The sequence below is a fragment of the Gigantopelta aegis genome, chromosome 7, assembly GCF_016097555.1.
Source record: "Gigantopelta aegis isolate Gae_Host chromosome 7, Gae_host_genome, whole genome shotgun sequence".
Taxonomy (NCBI): Eukaryota; Metazoa; Mollusca; class Gastropoda; order Neomphalida; family Peltospiridae; genus Gigantopelta; species Gigantopelta aegis.
The window spans coordinates 11,490,206-11,502,456 of NC_054705.1; the positions used below are offsets into that span (position 1 = coordinate 11,490,206).

Sequence of the window (12,251 nt, forward strand, 5' to 3'; positions counted from 1 at the left end):
GAGCATAAATGTATTCACAATGGTGACCTTTATTTGACCTTGAAAATTTGGGTCAAAACGGCCCTTATCAGATGCCAATCATATCAGAATGTATCACTTAAATGTTGAGTTTCCTGAAAAATACCATGAAGTTTAGTCGCCACAGATGGTGTCATTTCATTTCAACTTATTTTCGTGCTTATATCCAATTAAGGTTCAAGCACGCTGTCCTGGACACACACCTCAGCTATTTGGGCTGTGTGTCCAGGACAGTGGGTTAGTTGTTAGTTGGTTAGTGGTTAGTAAGAGAGAAGAGGGTGTAGTGCCCTTACACCTACCCATTGAGCCCTTAAGAACTCGCTCTGGGTTGGAGCCGGTACCGGGCTGCGAACCCTGTACTTACCAGCCTGTAGACCGATGGTTTAACCACTGCGCCACCGAGGCCGGTAGATGGTGCCAATAAGTCAATTTTGGTGGATCTGGTTTACGGACTACTAGCTCCGCAGTTCCGGTTGAACGAACAACACTTTGACCAGTGTGTGTTGTTGTATCCAGCTGTAGCAGGTTAATTGCGCAGCTGTTGCATTTCTGTCAGTATTCAATATGCAGAGCAAACTGAATAGTCCTAATGTGTCGGTCAACATTTATTCTGGACGTCCAGTAACAAAATTGATTTGGTGAGTGGTTTAAACAACATTTATTTATTTACCTATTTATTTACTTATTTATCTATTTCAAAATGCCAAGAAACGTTTGTTTTGTTTAACGATACCACTAGAGCACATTGATTAATTAATCATCGGCTATAGTGGATGTCATATCAGGGCCGTAGCTAGGATTTTTTGTTTCGGGGGGGGGGGGGGGGTAAGTGTTAAGAAGAGATTTTTTTTCAGTTTCTATAATGCTTTCCGAATTTTTTTCGGGGGGGAAGGCAACTGCGTCCCTTGCCCCCATGCTAGCTACGGCCATGCATATATTTGGTAATTCTGACACGTAGTCATCAGAGGAAACCCGCTACATGTTTTTTTCTAATACACCAAGGGATCTTTTATATACACTTTCCCACAGACAGGAAAATACATACCACGGCTGGTTGTAACGAGAAAAAAAACTCAATCAGTTGAATGAATCCACTGAGGAGGTTCGATCCTGCGACGCAAGCACCTCAATCATCTAATGACCGTCACCCCTGCGCGTGATGTAACCTTACCGTGGTGCAGGGGTGTAACATTCTTTAAGAATGGCCAATACAGCGCAAATTGAAATTTTGAGTAAAAGTCAGTATCTATCTGTGATATTTGTATTTTTGCACAGTTCTTTGCACTGTTTTTATTTAAATCTTGAATTTTTATATTGATGTTGATCATCACTTTATTTGTTTGCATTACCATAGTTTGACACCCAATAGCCGATGTATTTTTCGTGCTGGGGTGTCGTTAAACATTCATTCATTCATTCTAATGACCGTCACAATCTAGGGGGTTTTCTTGACAGGATGCAACCCATCTCGTCCCTACAAGCTGTGGACCCTAACGGCCTTAACGTGGCCACACACGTGGACGTATAGATCGGACTTTAAACTTTTAGACCTTCGTTCAACATTTTATGTTAAAATTACCTCCGTTTTTTTCTATATTATTAAATAGTCCGATCCTCTCTTCTTTCTCTCGTTTATTTTTTGGACTGTCCTTCTAAAATGCTCCAAATTATATAAATATTCGGCCGAGCAGTCAATTCCTTTTTATTTTTGGCTAGTTAACTTTTTTTTTCTTTTTTTTTCACTAATTGCTATTACAAAATTCTGTCCATTTCCAATTCACTGCCCCATCCCCCTTCTGTCCCGTACCCAGTCACTCGCTACGTCAGAGATTGTGCCGGGAGAGACGTGCTTGAACCTTAATTGGATATACGCACGTTAAAGGGACATTCCTGAGTTTGCTACAATTTTTAAGATGTTATCGACTAACAGAGACTTTTTAACGACTGCATAAAATATTAGCGGCTATATATTAAACGTGTTTTTGATCGTTCTAATATTTGCATTAGATTAAATTTCATTTTATTTCCTAAAATATATTTGGGCTTCTTACACATATTAAGATGACCAGAAACACACTGAATATACAGACACTAATATTCTAAATAAGAAAATATATTTAATATGTAAGTTTAATCGTAGAAATATTTTATTAGTTGGAAACATCTTACAGTGCAGCAAACTCGGGAATGTCTCTTTAATATGTTATCCAATCCAATCCAGGGTGAGTCGTAGACTAGTGGTAAAGCGTTCGCTTGATGCGCGGTCGGTTTGGGATCGATCCCCGTTAGTGGGCCCACTGAGCTATTTCTCGCTTCAGCCAGTGCTCCACAACTGGTGTAACAAAGGCCGTGTTATGTGCAATCCTGTCTCTAGGATGGTGCATAAAAAAGATCCCTTGCTGCTAATCGAAAAGAATAGCCCATGAAGTGGCAACAGCGGGTTTCCTCCCTCAATATCTGTGTGGTCCTTAACCATATGTCTGACGTCATATAACCGCAAATAAAATGTGTTGAGTGCGTCGTTAAATAAAACATTTCCTTCCTTCCAATCCAATCCAATGATGAAAATCTCGCTTGAACGGTTAGTGTTTGTTTCGTTTCATGACCCCACTATAGCACACGTAATTTGTAGTGGTTTTGTTGTTGTTGTTTTGTCATGTATAGGTAGTTTTGGACTCCTATCCCTGCAAAACAAAATTCTGGATCCGTGCTTGACTGGACTTCATATTAAGAGGATATTTCATGTTTTTTTGTCAAATATGATTTATATCTCATTGAGTGAAGTTTGCAATCATATCTCACGAGTCGCGCTTGCACGACGAGTGTGATATGATTGCAAACTTCACGAGATGAAATATAAATCATATTTGACAAAAAACATGAAATTTTCTATTTATTATATAGCTTTTGGCAATTTACCTTTATTTTTAAAATGACAACAGCAAAATAGTTCCGGCTTTCTTACAGTGAAGATATCACTTTCTACAGTGACGATAACACATTTTAGAGTGAAATAGTGAAATTTTCTCACTAAAATATGTTATCGTCACTGAGTGACTGATAACACTTTTATTTCACTGATATTTTAAGATATTTCACTAAATGTTATATAATAAATAGAGAAATAATACATGAGTGGCCGTTAGATACCATTTATCTCACAACGACTTGTTTATATAGAGAATAATACATGAGTGGCCGTTAGATACCATTTATCTCACAACGACTTGTTTATATAGAGAATAATACATGAGTGGCCGTTAGATACCATTTATCTCACAACGACTTGTTTATATAGAGAATAATACATGAGTGGCCGTTAGATACCATTTATCTCACAACGACTTGTTTATATAGAGTAATAATACATGAGTGGCCGTTAGATACCATTTATCTCACTACGAGTTGTTTATATAGAGAATAAATACATGAGTGGCCGTTAGATACCATGTATCTCACAACGCAATTCAGTATTTACTTTCGATGAAGACGGACGTCAGCCCTTGCTCTCTCGATCTGCCCCCCCACCTGGGGGGATTGCTCAAGTATACGGAAGAATACCGGGTATCGTACACCGGGTCAATAACCCACATCTGAGAGGAAGATATAGGAAGAGGAAAAGCGCGCCAGGGAAGGAACAGGGGGGGCCAAAGCCAGCGGCTGGCTGGTGGCGCTCCTTCTGTGAAACCGCCCACAGCCCAGCCTACGACCATTTGGACAAGCTCCCGACACAACGGCCGACTACGCCACCGACTCCGTTCGAACCCATGTTCCCGGAGTTTCGTCACTTACTTCAACTCCGGAATAGCTACCAAGGAGGGGCAATACCCGCCGTTGGAAAGAGGAATACGACTGCGACCACCACCAGCAGGGACCCTCCCCAACAACCGCCGCCGTGGAACCGTTAGCCTGGACGCTCCACGGCCAACTGAACAAACGATTAGTGCTACTCACTGAAGACTCTGCCCCCCTTCTGAACATGGTTTAGGAAGATATAACGGCGAGGGAGACTACGAAAACCATACAGCCTAAACGACGGAATCAGCTGTTTGTTAGGCGCAAGGGACAACTCTACAGGCTCTGCTGATCGCCCATAACGTCTCAATCCATCACAACGATCTTCGGAGGTGATCAGTACCCTAATAGTCCTAGGCACACCAGAGTTCCATCAGTTCCTAATTCCAGACATGTTACCAATCTCCCACCAATCTCCTACCAACCTTTACCTCCGTGAGTACTAACCTTTTTTAATGGGCTAGTTAGACTTTAAACGTTTTGGAAGCAGTTCTAAATTCTTATGTTTATTTTTAAGTAGTCTCGCATTTTATTTTGGCGCCCGTTCAATTGCTCAAAATCACGACTTTTGTTTATATTTTTGGCTAAAATTTTAGAGTCCAGAATATCGGTAATACTCATAGGAGTGGCCGTTAGATCAGAACACCATCGGTGTTATCTCTGCACTAACTAAACGAATTGCCCACTTCAACTTACCCCCCCCCCCCCTTATATAGAGAATAATACGAAGTGGGAGTGGAACCTTCGTTAGACGTAAATATATTTATCTCACAACGACTTGTTTATATAGAGAAATAATACATGAGTGGCCGTTAGATACCATTTATCTACGAGAATCACAACGACTTGTTTATATAGAGAATAATACATGAGTGGCCGTTAGATACCAATACATGAGTGGCCGTTAGATACCATGTATCTCACAACGACTTGTTTATATCGATTTCCATCGTGTTGTTTTTCATTGGTTTTCTTACACACCTGTTGGTGAGAACACCATACGTTATTTTTGGTTACACATGGTTGTTAACACATGTACAAAATATGTGTTAACAATTTCAAGAGATACGACTGGCTGCTCCTAGGTGATGACCAGGTCACCAATGCGATGCATCCAATCAAAAAATAACCGGCCTCTGTGGCGTCGTGGTTAGGCCATCGGTCTACAGGCTGGTAGGTACTGGGTTCGGATCCCAGTCGAAGCATGAGATTTGTAATCCAGATATCGACTCCAAACCCTGAGTGAGTGTTCCGCAAGGCTCAATGGGTAGGTGTAAACCACTTGCACTGACCAGTGATCCATAACTGGTTCAACAAAGGCCATGGTTTGTGCTATCCTGCCTGTGGGAAGCGCAAATAAAAGATCCCTTGCTGCTAATCGCAAAGAGTAGCCCATGTAGTGGCGACAGCGGGTTTCCTCTCAAAATCTGTGTGGTCCTTAACCATATGCCTGACGCCATATAATCGTAAATAAAATGTGTTGAGTGCGTCATTAAATAAAACATTTCTTTCCTTTTTCCAATCAAAAAACTACACCTTGTCGTTTTAAGTTTATGAAAATTGTTGACAGCGCAGGGCTGAACGATTCAGTGAACAAACTAAATCGTCACAGGTTTAGTACGTATGTCCTGCAACTCGACTCTTTAGTTTGTAAAATAATACCAAGGTAGACAACACACAATGGCCACGTTATTCAGTCACCTGATTTTAAGCTTCATTGCGCATCGAAATCCGGGTCTGGGCGTAGCCCAGTGGTAAAGCGCTCGCTCGATGCGATCGATCCCCGTCGGTGGGCCCATTGGGCTATTTCTTGTTCCAACCAGTGCACCACGACTGGTATATCAAAGGCCGTGGTACATGTATGTACAACACTATAAACATGTGTAATTTGTTGTTGATATTGAAGACTGTTTTGTGGTAATTCCGGCCCGTGCGAAAGTAGTGGCTTTTTTGTGTAAAATGGGTGTATCCGGCCAGGTTTAGTGGGTGTGTTTGTTTGGTGGGTTTTATGTGTAAAATGGGTGTACTCCGACCAGGTTTAGTGGGTGTATTTGTTTAAACCAATATCCTGGGAGAAAGAGCTGGACTACAGGGGTTCTCCTTTTCAGGGCATGTTACCATGGGCCTGCTGATATCAATAAATGTCCTATAGCCACTAATGCTGTATAGAAACATATAACGTAAATAATAGTGATCTGTGGCCATCTACCGGCCTCAGTGGCACAGTGGTTAAGTCATCAGACTTCAGTCTGGTAGATACAGGGTTCGCAGCCCGCTACCGGCTCCAACCCAGAGCGAGTTCTTAATGGTTCAGTGGGTAGGTGTAAGGCCACTACACTTTCTTCTCTGTCACTAACCATTAACCAACTAACCACTAACCCATTGTCCTGGACAGACAGCCCAGATAGCTGAGGTGTGTGTCCAGGATAGCGTGCGTGAACCTTAATTGGATATAGGCACAAATATAATATGTTGAAATGAAATGAAATGTGGCAATACATGGAAATAAAATGTACCGTAATGTACTTGTGTCGATTAGGTGGAACAGTTGGTGTGTGTGTGTGTGTGGGGGGGGGGGGGGGGGGGTGTTTAACGACACCACAAGAGCACATTGATTTATTAATCATCGGCTATTGGATGTCAAACATTTGGTAATTGTGACTTTTAGTCTTAGAGAGGAAACCCACTACATTTTTCGATTAGTAGTAAGGGATCTTTTATATACACTGCCCTACATACAGGATATAAGGATATTTTGGGGAGGGTGTTCCGACCCCCAAAACCCTCCCCCTGCAGGCGCGTGTGCAGGAATTTTAGCAATGATGTGTCTACACTGTGGCGAGGGACGTTTACGGAGGGTGGTGGTGGGGGTCGGGGGTCGAGTCATGCTTCCCCGAACAAACTTCTCTTATCGCAGGGGGAGGGGGTTTCCACCCCTAAACCTCTCCCCCTACAGACGCGTGTGCAGAAATGTTAGCTAGGGTGGATCCACACTGGTAAGCGAGCGAAGTCTGAAGCGGGGGTGGGGGAGAAGGGTCGAGTCATGCTTACCGGAAAATATATATTATATATTTTTAATCGCTTAGAACACATGGAGCGGGGCGGAGCTCGGAGGGATTCCATTCCCCAGAACCCTCCCCTTCACACGCCCCTGCAAAGTAGTATGCAGTCAACACTTCAAACTAGATGTATACTTCACCGCCAACTCTTGTAAACTATTCGCCCAATACTGCTTCTATTCAACCCTAATCCTTATTTTTCAGTTAAAGGGACATTCCCTGGTTTTTAAACACTAAGGAATATTTTTGGCTATTAGAGCTGGGTTTTTTATAACTGAAATCATACTTTACTTAGATTTTATTGTTTGGATTATCCATTTCCGTACATTCGAAGTGTTTTTGGTCATCCTGGTGTTTTTAATATTACAAAATGCATTTCTCATATTTTAAAAACGCACGTGCGTCTGAGAGGTAACACTTATGGAAAGAAAGAAATGTTTTATTTAACGACGCACTCAACACATTTTATTTACGTTTATATGGCGTTAACATTTATGGAGTCGAGTTTTAGAGCGTATTTCATCATTTCAAAATCGCAGACTCTTGTTTCACTCAATTGTAACTTTATCCAAAGGTGTTACAGGTTTGTAGATTAACTGAACGTAGTGTTGGTTTTAGAGCGTATTTCATCATCTCAAAATCGCAGACTCTTGTTTCACTCAATTGTAACTTTATCCAAAGGTGTTACAGGTTTGTAGATTAACTAAACGTAGTGTTGGTTTTCACGGGTTGAAACTAGGGTCTGTCCCTTTAAATCAGTGTGGTTATAACACAGTTTATAGTAAATCTTGGTGTGTGTTCGTTCAGAAGAAAAAAAACCGCTCTCATTTCTTGCGTCGCACGCGTCTGGTTAAGATACAGCTTTAAAAGCCAATGTAAATAAAAGAAAACAAGAAAAACCTAAACAAAGAAACGGTCGGACAGGTTGGTGGTGTATTGGAAACCATTGGCATGTGCAACCCTCTCCCCTCCCCCACTTGACCCGCACCTATGTTAGTCAAGGATATTATAACACGTCGAGGCAAAAGTGCAGCTTTAGTTCTGTGAATGGTGATATCTGTGATAGGACCTGTCGTGTGCTGTTGCTATGGCCAGAAGGTAATTATATTTATTTACTGTCTTCTATGAATCTAGTTTTTAATACTGCCAATGGGACGGGATATAACCCAGTGGTAAACCGCTCGCCTGATGCGCGGTCGGTCTGGGATCGATCTCTGTCGGTGGCCCATTGTGCTATTTCTCGTTCCATCCAGAGCGGAATATAGCACAGTGGTAAAGCGCTCGCCCGATGCACGGTCGGTCAGGGATTCATCCCCGTCGATGGCCCATTAGGCTATTTCTCGTTCCAACCAGTGCACCGCGACTGCATCATTGTTCCAGCCAGTGTGCCAGGCTCATCATTGTGTGAAAGTGAAAAAGTGACAAACTAGATCTCAGCTTACTGGTACAAGGCACGTTGTTGTTGACATTGCATCAAACCCTCCTTTTTTGGTCGGGGGCGGGACGTAGCCCACTGGTAAAGCGTTCCCTTGAGATGTGCGGTCGGCCTGGGGTCGATCCCCGTCGGTGGCCCATTGCGCTACTTCTCGTTTCAGCCAGTGCTCCACAACTGGTGTAACAAAGGCCGTGGTATGAGAGAGAGAGAGAGAGAGAGAGAGAGAGAGAGAGAGAGAGAGAGAGAGAGAGAGAGAGAGAGAGAGAGAGAGAGAGAGAGAGAGAGAGAGAGAGAGAGAGAGGGAGGGGGAGGGGGAGAGGGAGAGGGAGGGGGAGAGAGAGAGAGAGAGAGAGGGAGGGAGAGAGAGAGGGAGGGAGAGAGAGAGAGAGAGAGAGAGAGAGAGAGAGAGAGAGAGAGAGAGAGAGAGAGAGAGAGAGAGAGAGAGAGAGAGAGAGAGAGAGAGAGAGAGAGAGAGAGAGAGAGAGAGGGAGAGAGAGAGAGGGAGAGAGAGAGAGCACCCCCTTTCAACAATGTTTCGTGTTAAAAATGTAGGTGATGACGGATTTCTTCCTGTAGTGTGTGTATTATTCAGGGCAGTACCTTCCGGGGGGCAGGGGGGACAGTTGCCCCCTGACAATATCACTTTTTGTTTTTTACTCCAGAAAATAGCATATACATCTCAGGGTTTAATTTGTATAGTGTTTCATTTGTTTATAAAACGTAGAGCCTATCACCCCCCCCCCCCCCCCCCCCCCCCCCCCCCCCCCCCCCCCACCCCTTGGATTTTGATACATATGGCTATTGTTGTATTAGAGCCGGGATCCATCTACCACTGATCATACATTTGCAATGTGTACTTGGAGGATTCTTTAGAAATAAACACAACCAAAATTTCTGTTAAAATCATTCCTTTGAAGTGCACAATTCTGATTAATGAGTGGGCTTTTGTCCAAGTGGGGTTTTGTCAAGTGATGTTAAGTCCGAGTGGGCTTTTGTCTTGTGGGGTTTAGTCAAGTGGGCTTTTGTCTTGTGGGGTTTTGTCAAGTGGGGTTTTTTCCGAGTGGGGTTTTGTTCTGGATTCGTGCCGTTAGGATACGGCGATTGAAATAATAATTCTAAAACAAACAAACAAAAAATCGCTCGCATTTCTCGCGTCCGGTTAGGATACAGCTTTAAAAACCAATGCAAATAAAAGAAAACAATTAAGAACCTAAACAAAGAAACGGTCAAATAGGTCCGTCAAGGAGAAAATTTGTCACCTGTTTTGTTTTCTATTTATTTAAATGATCTAGATAATTACTTAAAAAGCCACAATTGTACTGGGGTATCTATAGCCACAGATGACATAGCAACAATCTCGGAAACCATTCTTTATTTTCTATGCTTATTATATGCCGACGATACTGCGCTTCTCGCAACAAACGCCTTCGATTTACAACAATCCCTTAATGCCTTTTCACAATATTGCAATAAATGGAAACTTAAAGTTAACGTAAACAAAACTAAAATAATAATTTTTAATGGTACTGCTACTGACTACAAGAACGTATTTACATTAGGAAACCAAACACTCGAAAACGTAAAAGAGTACAAATATTTAGGGTTAACTTTTACCAAATTAAATAGGTTTAAAATCACCAAAAAACTGCTAACACAAAAGGCGACAAAAGCAATGTACTTTATCCTATCAAAATCTAAAGACAATAACTTTTCAGTTGAATGTAAATTAAAATTATTTGATTCCATGTTTGTCCTGATTCTTTTATATGGATGTGAAATATGGGGCTATGAAAATATTGATATTATTGAAGCTATTCATATTAAATTTTTAAAACACATCCTACCAGTAAGGAAAGGAACCCCACTATTCATGATATACGGTGAACTTGGAAGAAAACCCCTTAAATTAATTATCCAACAAAGGATGATAAGTATCTGGGACCGAATTGTTTCTGGAAAACAAACAAAAACATCCTTCTTATTGTATAAACTAATGTTACACGACTCTAACATATCTGGATATAATTATAAGTGGATAAAACACGTGGAAAATATATTTAACCAAATAGGTATGACCAGTATTTGGATGTCACAAAACTTTTCATCTATACCACTACTTATTCATCACGTTAAATTAAGACAAAACGATCAGTACCTACAACAATGGAATAGCGACATAGCTTCATCATCAAGGGGTAAAATGTACACCACATTTAAAGAACATCTAACATTAGAAAAATATATTATAAAATTACCACAAATATCCTGGACTACGTTACTAAAATTTAGAACATCAAACCATTACTTACCAGTCGAAACAGGACGATAGAACAACACCCCAGTAGAAAGCAGACTATGTACACTATGTAACAAAAATGACATCGGAGACGAATTTCACTATCTACTTACATGTATAGATGTATAGATGTATAGATGGATGGATAGATAGATTATTACTATTAGAAATATATTTCATTTTGTATTATTATTATTATTATTTGAAATTTTTGTTTTGATATTGTACATGTAAATTTTCTCCTGTAAACCCCATCTTGTCACGGTCATATAATTATTGTTAATGTACCTCATATGCCGCTGAATAGCCGCCTGAGTGAAATAAAGTTCTGTTCTGTTCTGTATCTGAACTGAACTGAACATTTATTTCTCTCAGGCCGTAATCCACGGCATATGAGGAACAATATATAATACAACAATTCACACTTTTTAACAAGATGACAGAGTAAAACTATTCACATAAGTATATCTACATAAAACGAACATGGGAATATAATTATAAATAATTGGTTTGGGTTTGCATACACAATAATAATACAATAAAGCTATGAGCCGGAGGGCTTGAAAGTATTCATAATATGTTTACAAAATATTGCAAGTTTTCGGAGGACACCAGGTTTTTTACAATTAAATAATTCGTGAAATTTATATGTGTTTGGTTTGGATCGATGATATTTCGTATATATTGAAGTCTGAATTGGTTGAAATATGGGCATGTAAAATATAATGGAATTCATCTCCGATGTCGTTAGTGTTTATATCATGTAATGGTTTACGTATCCATCTACCTGTCTCTATTTGGAAGATAGTGGTTTGATACTCTAAAACGTAACAATGGGCACCAATGTTTTTTTTCTAATAAATTTAAATAATTTTTCGAATGCTATACTTTTTGTAACAAGATGCTTCGATGTCAATATGACTGTACCATTTGCAAAAATTGATCTATGAGTTTTTGTTGAAATAAACATTTTCAACAATGAAGCACTATTAATACGCTCACAATGTGACCACCATATGTATGTGCAACCAATATTATCTAAAATTGATTTTATAAAAGCTATCCATTTGTGATCATAAAAATGTGTATTTAATCATTCAATAACATTCTGTACACTAATAATGATAGCTTGGACTGCTTCCCAGTAATCATCCTAAACCAAAATCCTATCATTTCTTATTTTACTGTTATATCTACCGGGAAGCATCCAAGTTCTCCATACAACATATATAATGGGGTGGATTTTTCTAACAGGCAATAATAACTTTAAATATTTGCTATACAATTTTTCTATGCAGGACAGACTTTCAAAACCCAAATTTCACATCCGTATAAAGCAATAGGTAAAACCATACAATCGAATAATTTAAGTTGGCATTGAATGGAAAGATGGCAACGTTTTCCTTGTCTAAGTGTAAAATACATAGCTTTTTGAGCTTGATCATATTGATGTTTTCGAGCATTAGTGAATTTATTGGATTTATGAAATATAATTCCAAGATATTTGTATATTTCTACATTATCTAGATTTGTGTTTCCTAAATCGGAAACCACTGGTGTGTGCAACGCAGCTGGTGTCAGCCTGTGACAACAATACGGTAACCGTCACGCTTCGACTGGCAGCCATATTGAATATTGATTCAGTAAT

The 12,251-nt window shown here is 40.2% G+C and overlaps 1 protein-coding gene across 2 annotated transcripts in view; it reads left to right on the plus strand.

Annotated features, from left to right (window-relative positions):
* Positions 1 to 12,251, plus strand: part of LOC121377507 (beta-1,4-mannosyl-glycoprotein 4-beta-N-acetylglucosaminyltransferase-like) — a 38,847-nt gene that overhangs the window by 13,282 nt on the left and 13,314 nt on the right. The window contains exon 1 of one of the 2 annotated variants that reach the window (XM_041505520.1): positions 471 to 656. The exons of the other annotated variant lie outside the window; for it this stretch is intronic. The gene's annotated coding sequence lies outside the window, so the exon portion shown is untranslated. Of the gene's footprint in view, positions 1 to 470; positions 657 to 12,251 lie in introns of those variants that run through there. 2 annotated transcript variants of the gene reach the window in all.